The sequence below is a fragment of the Amblyomma mixtum genome, chromosome 2 (genome assembly GCF_055824585.1).
Source record: "Amblyomma mixtum isolate Tamu chromosome 2, ASM5582458v1, whole genome shotgun sequence".
NCBI lineage: Eukaryota > Metazoa > Arthropoda > Arachnida > Ixodida > Ixodidae > Amblyomma > Amblyomma mixtum.
In genome coordinates this window covers 143,452,138-143,463,649 of record NC_143013.1, presented here as the reverse complement: position 1 = coordinate 143,463,649, position 11,512 = coordinate 143,452,138, and the positions used below count along the sequence as shown (strand labels likewise).

The following is an 11,512-nucleotide window of genomic DNA, read 5'->3' as shown; positions in this document are numbered from 1 at the left end:
AAGTGGGTCTAGAAGCTTGTCTCCTGATTCTTGCCTTCAAGGAGTTCTTACACGTTTCACATATCTGCTTGGTGTTGGAAGTGACAGCCTCGACTGATAATGATATGCATTAGACACACATTATGCATTTACAGTTAGGACGGAACGAAATGCGAACATACATGTGCAGTACTTTTCTAATTTGCAGCGAGGTATACATTTAGAAAGGGTTCATATATGTGTATTAGGTAGATCTCTTAACCTGAAACAGGAATCAGGCTAGCTGCATACTCAAGCTGAAATCACACAGGTGAAATATTTTGCCTTGTTCATAGGCGTTGTTTGCATTTCATTCCAGCCTGATTGTGCACTACTGCCATAGCAGGTACCCTATCTAAATGAGACACTCTCTTGTGGCAAATCATGCGCATATGTTTTAGACACGTGTGTGAAGAAATGTGCAGCTACAAACATTGCATACTTGGTTATTCATAATGCTTTTTTTCTCATGTGCATAGAACAATGTTCAGCTACATTGCTTGCTTTGTTGTTACTACTTCTATTTTTCCGCTAATATTAAACTACATATTAATCTCAAAGACCCGATGTTCAACTGAATGATTCTTCTGTGTACCACTAGGAAGGCAAAAGCATCACGCCTAGGGCTCATTCACCGCCCTTCATCCCTGTTTTGGTTTCAGTCGGTCAGTTATGCTATTAATGAATGTAATCACTTTATAGCACAAGTATATATGAAAATATATTTTGGGCTAAATGAGGTTAACAAGTTATCCACTCTGCACAATGGTATGGTTGGTCTTGTACATCTTTACTTGGGTGTTAATGTTTCTTTTGTGGTTGCTGTCTAAATAACTTTGCCTGCCTATTGTATCATAAGTCCTTTTATGCCTGTCTTCCTTCCTACTGGCTCTCTCCCTTTTCAGTCATTCCTTTTTCCCTTTAAACTGGCGATTGGTCACAAGCCTGCTGTGGGAATGGCAGCTGGCACTAGGCCCATTTTTTTTTCATTGAACCTGCACTGCTAATATTAACACTAATAGTACTGTATCAGTATTTATGTGATACTGCATTTTTTGTTATGCATAATAGTTGGCTAAGCCAATGGTAGCAGTGTTGAATATCACAATATATCATGCATATATCTTGCATGCTATATCAGTATCAGTTTATTCACTTTGGATGAAGGTTATACAAACAGGGTGATAAAAGCATCTGGGCCCTTAGCAAGCTGCTAGTTCGGGCCCATGCAATAAGTGCACAAAATAGCTTACCCAGGCGTCAGCATAAGAAAAAAAAGTGTACATTTTATATGAATAGAAGATGTTACACAAAACTATATCAGTATATTCACTATTACACTACCCTCAATTTCTTTCAGCTTGGCCGTTTGGCTGTAGATATTTTGTGCTACTTTCCTAGTTAGTCCACTCAAACTAAAACTTTGCGTTCTGTGTTGCAGGTAGAATCTACAATGAATGCCGCACTGTGTCTTGTAAGCAGGAGGCGGTGTTAATGGAGCCAAGAACTTTTCTTGCGGATGACTGGCGTTGGCCTTATTATGCACTGAACCTCAAGTGTGAAGAGGAAAATGTCGTGTTGGATTTCTGCAGAGGTGAGACATCATGGTGAATCTACCAGTGTGAAAGACGAGACAAGAGACAAGACAGTCGCTGAGTCGCGGCCAAAGTTTATAGAAGTGAATAGGGAATACATGAAGAACCCAAGCAGCACCACAAACCACACAATTGCAGATAAGCATACATGACAACATGAGTCAATGCCCCTGAACATTTCCCTGATCGAGATAGTCCAACTCATTGCGTGTTAGTGCGATAGACAACACACTTGCACATTAGTCACCGAGTCGTAAGGTGTGTCTAGCCTCAATAATCTACCATTTAATTTTCTCTGAATTTACTGCCAAAATGTGTGCTGCCAAAAGGAAAGGGTAGCAGCCTTCACATCCCTTGCAATATACAGAAAAGTTAGAACCCCTACCCTCTTGTGCTCTTGTAATCTTACATTGATACACCTTCCAGTTTGACCTATATAGACCCGACCACAAGATGTAGTGTCTGATACCATGTTCATTTTACAAGGTATATATGCATTTCACTCCACATGTGTACTTTTCTCTAGCCACATTCACAGAACTATTCTTAACAATTTTACATATTTTAAACAACTTATTAGGTGCAAAGAAAATTGCTTTTCCATCATACCTTCTGGCCGCATTTTTCTATTTGTGCGACAATTTATGTACGTTCGGTAACACAACCGGTCTTTTGGCATCTCGCTGTCTGGCCCCGGCCTGATTGCGCCGGTCGCCGTGAAAAGCTTTCAGCTTCTTTAACAATTTATTGTATGCTCTTGGAATAACATGGTTAGGAAATCCTGCGTTCATTAACCTAAAATGTGCTCTTGGAAACTAGTCGTCATGCTGTGAAAGTATGACTTCATCAATTCTGAGCCCAGGCTTGACAGTCCAATGCTATCTTTCACTAGCTTGTAATAGCCAACCTGTGTCCAAGTAGCAGCTTAACACTCCTGGGTGAATATTACCAGCACACATGGTGTGTTCAGATCATCAAGGTAAGGTCCAGAAACCGCAGCTCTTTTTGTGGCGACATTTGCTCCAAGGTAAACCTAAGACAAAGGCCTTGCTCCTTAAACAGCTTGAGAATATGTTCACGTCCCAAATTATCAGAACCTTTGCAAAAGACCAGAAAATCATCAACATAGCAAAAGATTTTTTCCCCAGTCCATGCAAGTCCTTGACAATCATTCTATCCACCCTACTTAAAATATCTCTTAGCACAAAGCCCATCTTCGAACCAGATTTTTGAACACATACCACACTACAATACTCTACAACCATGCTCTTAAAATAAATGCTATTCACTAGCATGCTCTTCAGATAAATTTCAGAAAAGGGTTCTTGCAAAATTTTGTCTGGTTATTTGCAAAAGCATCTGTCTACTTCGCAGCGTGGTTGAGTATCTGAAGAATGGCAATCCAGCGGATTGTCTGGCGGTTAGTGTCGATGTAGAACTATTTTATTCCATCCCGTATGAGGACCTTATGAAAAGCTTGTGAATGTGTATATCGGAGCACAATGATGAGCTTGTGTTTAGGAACAGGTGCGTAATAGTCTTTTTTTTTTGTACTTACCTACTTTTATTTGAAGAGCATGTTTCTGGAGTATTGCTGTGCGGCATATGTTCAAAAGTCCAGTATATGTATCGATTGAATGCCTCTGTGCTAAGTAATATTCTCTTAAGCAGGGCGGATGGAGTGATTGCCAAGAACTTGCATGGGCTGGGGGAAAATCTTTCACTGCGTCTGATTTTCTGGTCTTTTACAAAAGGTTGCGATAGTGTGGGACCTGTGCATATTGTCAAGTTGTTTAAGGAGCAAGGCCTTTCTTTGTCTTAGGTTTTCCTTAGAGGAAATGTCCCATCAAAAAGAGCTGCGGTTTCTGGGCTTCACCTTGATGTTCTGCACATGCCATGTATGCTGCCGATATTCACCCAGGAGTGTCAAGCAGCTACTTGACTATTGTCCGAACCATTCTACACTAGTGAAAGATAGCATTGTATCATCTAGGCTAGGCTCGGTAGATGAATTGATGCTTTCACAGCATGACAAGTGGTCTCCAAGAGCAGATTTTAAGGCTTACGAAAGCATTATTCCCCAACCATGCTATTGCAGGAGTGTGTGATAAATTGTTAAAGCTGAGCGTATAAGATTGACCAAGTTGGTCAGACATGCTAAAGGTAAGAATGGCGCCGCATCATGTAACGAGGACAGCAGGAGAGCACACACGCATTAGTGCCAACCTTGTAGCGGATACAGAATCCAAGAGCGTGTGATTGACATTCAGTGTTGGCAGTCAAGGATCGGGCTCATTCAATCTTGAATGTTCAAATCAGTGTTTTCTCATTTCCTTGACTGTCAGTGCTGATTGTCAAGCACGTGCTCTTGGATTCTGTATCCGCTCCAAGGTTGGCACTTGTGTGTGTGCTTGCTGTCCTGCTGTCCTTATTACTTGATGCTGCACCATTCTTCTCTTTAGCATGTTAAAGCTAAAACCCCTTCACAGGGATTGGCAGGATACGGCCGGGGCCAGCCTCGAGATGCCAAAAGATCGACTGTGTTACTGTACATACGTAGATTGTCGCACAATTTGAAAAATGTGGTCAGAAGTTATGACGCAGAAATGGTGCTCTTGGCCCCTAATAAGTTGTCTACAATCTGTAAAATTAAGAATAAATTTATGAATTTGGTCCGGGAAAAGCATATGTGCCTTGTAAAATGTATGTGGTGTATTGGATACTGTTATCTTGGGGTTGGGTTTATGTTGGTCAAACTCGAAGGTGTGTGAATGCAAGACTACAAGAGCACAAGAGATATTTGGATATTGGTAGGGGTTCTAACTTATCTTACATCGCAAGGAATGTGAAGGCTGCTAGCCATGCCTTTTGGCAACACTCACTTTGGCGATACATTTGGAGCAGATTAACCGGAAAATTATCGAGGCTAGACACATCTTATGACTCGGTGACAAATCTGTGAGTGTGCTGTTCATCGTGTTAATATGCGACGAGTTGGACTGTCTAGATGAGAGGAAAGTTAAGGGCGATCTTTTACTCATGTTGTGGTATAACTTATCTGTAACTGTGTGGTTTGTGGTGTTGTTTGGCTTTTCTATGTACTCCCTGTTTACTTCAATAAACTTCAGTTGCGAGTCAGCGCCTGCTTTGTCTCCTTTCTTGTCATTGTCTCGTGCTGGTAGGTTCACGTACTTGCAGAGTAGATTCACTGAATTGTATACTTGCAGAGGCTTGTGAAGAAAAACCAGAGGAATTTTCTTTCCTTTGTCTGGAATGGAAGTTAAAAATTTTTTTTCGCATAGCTAGATGTTTGCAGCATGAAATTCCATTCTGGAATGGTAAACCCACTAAATTGTACATTTTGTGTGCAAGGGTACTGATGCTTGCATGAAACTGAAAACATTCGTCCAGGCTATCTGGCTAGCTTCCTTCTTCCTTGTGCCCAGATTTTTTTAAACAATACTTTGTCAGATTTATTTTGACCAGAATTTCTAACATGTTAATTACACCACATTTTGTGATCATATACAACAAAATTAAAAACATGATGGTCACTGGTGTATGGTTTAGTCTGGGGTAGAATGATGCGAAGTACCTAGTATATAGTAAAATTTAATATTACTAGTCTAACACAAACAAAATTGCTCTTTTTTTTAGTGGAAAATTTTGCCACCAGAGTCGGAGCGGCATGGCATGATGAAGACTTGGACAGTATGCATTCCAAAGTACCTGTATTCATCTCGGCACGAGAACTTGCGCACAGTGCTTCAAACAGTTGGTGAGTACCTTGGTGCTGTGCTTCTGCTTAAATGGATAGGTAGATATTTTGTTTTAAATGTGCCTGAACAGCCAATTGGCCGAAACGAGTGCACACTAAGTCAATACAAATACCATGACGTGAACAGACATAATACAGAAATATGGTCACAAATACGATGATAATAATAGTAAAGAAAAACAAGCATTATGAAATAAACAATGAAAACAGCAAATTAGGCAAATGTTTCTGTGTCATAAAAAGTTGAATTGTATTATTTGCAAATAAGTCATTGGTGAAATTGCATGCATGTCAGGATAAAATCTATCATAGTATTTGGTGGTTTTTCCCTGAGGCACACGAAATCGCAGTGACATCAATAACTGCTCACAGTCAATAGAGCCAAGCACAACTTTATGTAGAAAATGCATGTCACGCGTGAGTCACCTGTCATAAAGAGTAGACATACCAAGGTCTACTAGAAGAAAGTCGGTAGTCTTAGAAACGACAGCGCTCAATATATCTATCACAAAGGATGCATACAATCTTCCGCTCAACATTTTCGATTTCATTGCCAGAGGTAACAGAGGCACTATTCCAAGCTACTGATGCAAACTCAGGACCTGGCATCACGAGAGCACAGCAGCCAAATTATGTTTTTAATCTGAATAAGAGTGTGCATCTGAAAGTTTGACCAAAAATTGAGTAGCATTTAGATATTCTTGCACGAAATACCACTGTTAAAATTGGTTATAAATGATTTGTCTCACATGTACGCTTATGTGCTGAATATAGTAAGCATGGCTTGCGACCTGAGTGCCTCCAATATATGAAAACCCAGTGTAGCACATTCAGGCTTCATGGAGTGGAGAATGAAGGCAGTAATAAATTTAAGAACAGAAAACACAGGACCAGGAAGCTGACCGAACACACTGACACTCGGTGCATGAAGGGCATTATGGAGTTGCCTGTCATGTCGTGCAAGATGGAGGTCGCACAGAAAGATGTTAAACATGAGTCGATGCAGATACCTGCTGTCATTACGTGGTACTCACTGCAGAACTCAGCAAGCAAAAAGCAAAGGTAACAGCTGAGCATGGCCAGACTCTTGTGCTTTCCTCCGCAAGCAATCTGGAAGCGCAACTCTACGAAGTCTTTTATGCTTTCGCTCGACATATACATCATCACTGCATGCGTCGAGGAAAAGTACATACCCTTGATGTCAAGTGACAGAGCACTCACAGGGCCCAGTAACAGCTCACTTAGGTGTTCTGATGCATCTACAGGGCACCTCATGAGAGATTCTTAGGCTTCAGAGCACTCAATCTACAGGGCGCTTCATGAGAAATTCTTAGGCTTCAGAACACTCAGCCCTTGCAGAAATTCTTTCAGAGTTTGTTGCCACATGGAACTCTTCGTAATAATGACCCTAAAAGCGAGCCTTCCTTTACTGTCACACAAAAAAAAGGCCTAGGACATGGGTCTTTTTGCTCCTTCATTAGAACCAAAATGTTTGCGAGTGAGATCTTTCACAGATTTGGAATGATTTCGCGAAATGTCAAAGAGAAGACTGAAGCTGTGCGAAGCAATACCAGCAACAGCCATGCCGCGGTGGCTCAGTGGTTACGGCGCTCGGCTGCTGACCCGAAAGACGCGGGTTCGATCCCGGCCGCGGCGGCCAAATTTCGATGGAGGAGAAATTCTAGAGGCCCGTGTGCTGTGTGATGTGAGTGCACGTTAAAAAACCCCAGGTGGTCGAAATTTCCGGAGCCCTTCAACACGGCATCCCTCATAGCCCGAGTTGCTTTGGGACGTTAAAGCCTAATAACCAAACCAAACCAAGCAATACCAGTTACAAACACATCACAGCTGTTGAAGAAGCTGAAAGATTCATGCCTTCATCCTTTTTCTACATCAGACACATGACGACACTTTGTCTTCCTGGGCCATCATTTTAAAAAGGTTAACATAGCAGCAGCCTTCGGTTAAATTTCTGCAAAGAGCCCTTTGTGGAAACTTAAGCATCTGTTCCTTGTGAGGCACACTGCAGAGATATTTGAATACCTTAGTGAGCTGCAACCAGCACCTGTGACTGCATTTTCACTGACATCAGAGATTAGTACATTTTCTTGCAGATACTGAGATAATGGAAACTATGACTGAAAGCATAAGGTTTCGGGGAAGTATGCTTCCTGATTGCTTGTGGGCAAGGGCTGGGTAACCACCAATCCAATGGGTACAAGCTTTCTCCTCACCTGGTGCTTGTCTTCTTTAGGGTGAAATGCCTGCCAAATGGTTTATTGCCCCACCTTGAGATGAAGAAAATACCTTGTGCCATGGTGCTTTGTCCTCAGATTCCCTCGCGCCATCAAAAATCACAATCATCAACATGCTTGTGGGCAAGTGTCTGGCCTTTTTCAGGTGTTACCAATGTTCCTTGCTCGCTAAGTTGTGCATTGAGTACTATGTAATGAAAAGCATCTGCATTGAATTGTATTTGGCACCCATCCTTAGCTACTTTCTATTTGCACAAAATTGTTGACAACCGTAAAGACTTTCATGCACACAGTGGTGTCCGAGTAAGCGCATTTTGTCTGCTTCTTCCTGGCCCTGTGGTTTTGGCTGTTTACTGTTATGAGAAATGAATTTTAGGCAATGAATCACGTTGGTTTGGTTCTCAGTAAATGGCTTTTGCAAGCTTCTGCGAAAGCCGATTGTTCAATAGCAAATGGTTCAAATGTATTTGTGAAATTTATAATAGGTGTTGTGTGGCTACTAAATGAGGATTTTTTTATCTTTTCAGATGAATCCGACAGCAATGTTTAGAGGTACAATCTGTGCAATTTGTCATGAAAATAAAACGTATGTACTTGTACTCAACCAAACACTTGCCACTCTTTCATTCTAAGTTGCATTCTTTGTACGTGTGCTATACATAATATGCATGAAAGTCTTGTACATAATACTTATTTCCTCGGCCTCTGGACTGCTATATCTGCAGTGAACATTCTGGGCAGAAGCTATACACAGATGCATGTGCATGCACTACTGAAAGTATTATCGAGAGCAAAAATAACAGACCCCTGCCAGCGCATACTGATCTGTGCCAAACTGCATGCAAGCGCCGCTTGACGAAGCACTCCAGATGCCGAGACGAGCGCAGTGGCACGCAATGCATAGCGCTCCTCGAGATGGGCGCACGCCACTGCGCTGGTCTCGGCACTAGAAGCGCTTCGTCAGGCGGTGCTCGCATGCAGTTTGGCGCGGATTGGCACGCGCTGGCAGGGGTCTGTTATTTTTGCTCTCGGTAGTACATAATTACAATGCAGATTATTTCCGTTCTAGATCAGATGACTTCCAAATGAACGGAGGAAGTATGCATACACATTACGGGACCTTTAATAAGAACACAACAGAAGCATTCGTTGCAAAGAAACGATTTCATTCTCGTGCATAGCATAGCGTAACTTTCCGTTACCAAGAATGTGACAACCGTCAGACGGAGTCGCTGTATTCATGTTGCGGAAAACCCTCCGGCAACGCATTACCAGCGGGTTTCTCTGTACTGTGGAGTATTTTTTTTTACAGTGCAGGCTGTGCTTTATTTCAGATGTATGCCATTGTAGAGTTCAGTGATTCACAAGAAGTTGAGCTCGTTCCGTGTTCATGGATAAATGGATCTGTATGCACATGGCCGACTGTGCCCACGGAGAGACTAACGCGACTGGTCAGGAAGTGCGACTCACCGGGGCCAAAATTTATTCAGTACGGAGTGACAATAAAGCGAAAGTTCCGTAAGTACGCGGCTGTTTGGTAGGAGTGCAGAACGTTTCCAGCATTTTTTTTTTGTAGGCTCATATGAAGGGGGTCGAAAGATGCTGGAAGCGGCTGGGTTCACATCGGACCTTTCCGGCGGTGACGAAGTCCTTGGCCCTAAGAGCAAAAGGGTGCGGCCGTCAAGGTGGAGCACTAGCGACTCGGACACGGACGATTATCGTGAAGCACCGGCTTCGCTGTCAAGGAAGCCAAATTTTCGTAATATATTTATTTAGTTGTCATGCTTTGTTAACACATGGCTGTCACACATGTGCTTACGAACCTCTCGCACGTGGCCGCGGCTGTTGTCGCTAGCATTACAATTTCACAGGCTCAAGAGTTTATGAAACTGGATTTTGCATTGCTCTTCTGAATTCAAAATATTTAATTACACTTTCTTACGGTCAGTTGCTATATTTTGGCATTACATTCTTACTTGTTTAAAACTTCTTCCCTCGAGTTCAGTACAGTATGTGATCAAAATTATGTTAAAAAGCACGAACTTTAATGGGACCACTTTAATTCCTTTTCACTAGCTTGGTGCTTCCCATTCCATTTGTCAAATTCTATTCATTCTCCACAGCTCGGAATCTGACTTCTCGAACAGTGCAAAGAATGAGTGGGTCACCGGAAACTCCGTCCCAAGTTGCACCTGTAGAAGGTAATGTAGTCAGGTGCATTTATTGCTTGTATAGTTGTTTTGTGCAAGATTAGTACTAACATTATAAAATACTGTAATGCAGCAGCCAGTCGAATGGTGAAAGAAAACGAGGCCCTGATAGCTAGTAAGTGTTGCAGCCACACCAGAATTATTGTTCGTTCACTGTTTTCAAAAGCAGTCCTTATGCTAGATATTCAGAATGCTCATGGTTTTGCAATTAGTTATGAATGTTTCAGAGTTTTGTTGAATGGGATAGCTTGTATTCATTTTTGCTACATTTTGTTACAGCTGGCACATACTTTTTTTTTGCAGTGCCACTTTGTTAAAAACAAATGCTTGCTTATAGCATGTTTTTCTCATATTATGTTTACATTATTGCTGTTCCTTAGCAATGTTTGCCTAACTGCTTTTGCATCCCTATGCATTAAGCTTCCATTTTATTTTTATAAGGCACAAGCAACGTTCCGAGGCCACAGCAAACCTCTTCAAATGGTGAATGTAAGCACTGCTGGATGTTTAATAAAATGCCATCAGTCTTAATATGCATGTTGTAGTTTATATTGATTTTTGCTACATTTTTTACACCTTGTGAATATATTTTTTCGCAGCAACACTTTGTTAAATATAAATGCTTGGTTACAATGTGTCCTTTTTTTATTGTCTTTACATTATTGATGTTCCTCAGCAATGTTGGCCTAACTGCTTTTCTGTCTCACTGTGTTATGCTCATGTTGCATCTTTATAAGGCACAAGTGATGTTGCGAGGCCGTGGCACGCCACTTCAGATGGAGAAGGTAGGCACTGACGGGCCTTTATATCAAAACTTATATCAAGGCTTCATACTGCAACATTTAATTGCTACCGTTGCTTCTTTGTTTCAGCACACCGAGGCACCGAGGCATCGCAACCGAAGAGTGATCGTAAGCTATTTTTCTTCTTGCAAGTTATCTGGTTTGAGCTCCAAGACCACTAAACTGGTGTCATACGTTAACTTTCAGATGTCCAGGCATGCTGCAGCACAGGGCTGAGCTGTGCAGGTGAGTGCTTCTATGCTAGACACAAATTTACGAAGGGTGTGACAATATTTTGCTTACAGATTTTCAGCGCCGCGTGATTACCTCTTTAATACTAAGGCACACTCAATCTGAAATACTGAATGCCATTGGAACATTGTTGGAGAAGTCAGAGCCCACAGAAAAGAACCCTGACCCAATGCTGCATGATCCCCTTTCGACAGTAAAAGCTGTGAAATCTTACGATGCCAGCCTCACAGACACCATGAGTGAAGCTTTGGTAAGTGCTATTCTATTTTAAGTAGCTGTTTGTTTTAACTTGTTAACGTTGCTCTTGGCACATCTTCAGTGATAATCTTCAAATTATTCTTTCTAGGTGGTCGAGCTGACTTCGTTTGGTGCACGGACGCTGCAAAACACTGTGCGCTGCATGCTTTGTCACCTGATGTCCGATGAGACTGCATCAAATTTTAGTATGCATGGTGGGAAAGGGAAGGAGGTGTTTCGGGACCTCAAACTGCGGAGGATCATTTTTGGCAAGTACATGTTCTTGAAGGCTGCTGTTCCTCTGAATTTGGTAGTGCTGAAACAATGCAGAATGACTATGCCAACAAGTTTTATCTACAATTTTAAATCTTCCTGTCATTTCAGA

At 41.8% G+C, this 11,512-nt stretch overlaps 1 long non-coding RNA gene across 1 annotated transcript; it reads left to right on the top strand.

Annotated features, from left to right (window-relative positions):
- Window positions 1-1,498: 1,498 nt before the first annotated feature.
- Window positions 1,499-8,394, top strand: LOC149361117 (uncharacterized). Its single transcript, XR_016288377.1, has 3 exons — window positions 1,499-1,612; window positions 5,271-5,391; window positions 8,174-8,394. It is a non-coding gene; the product is annotated as an uncharacterized LOC149361117 (long non-coding RNA).
- Window positions 8,395-11,512: the final 3,118 nt, after the last annotated feature.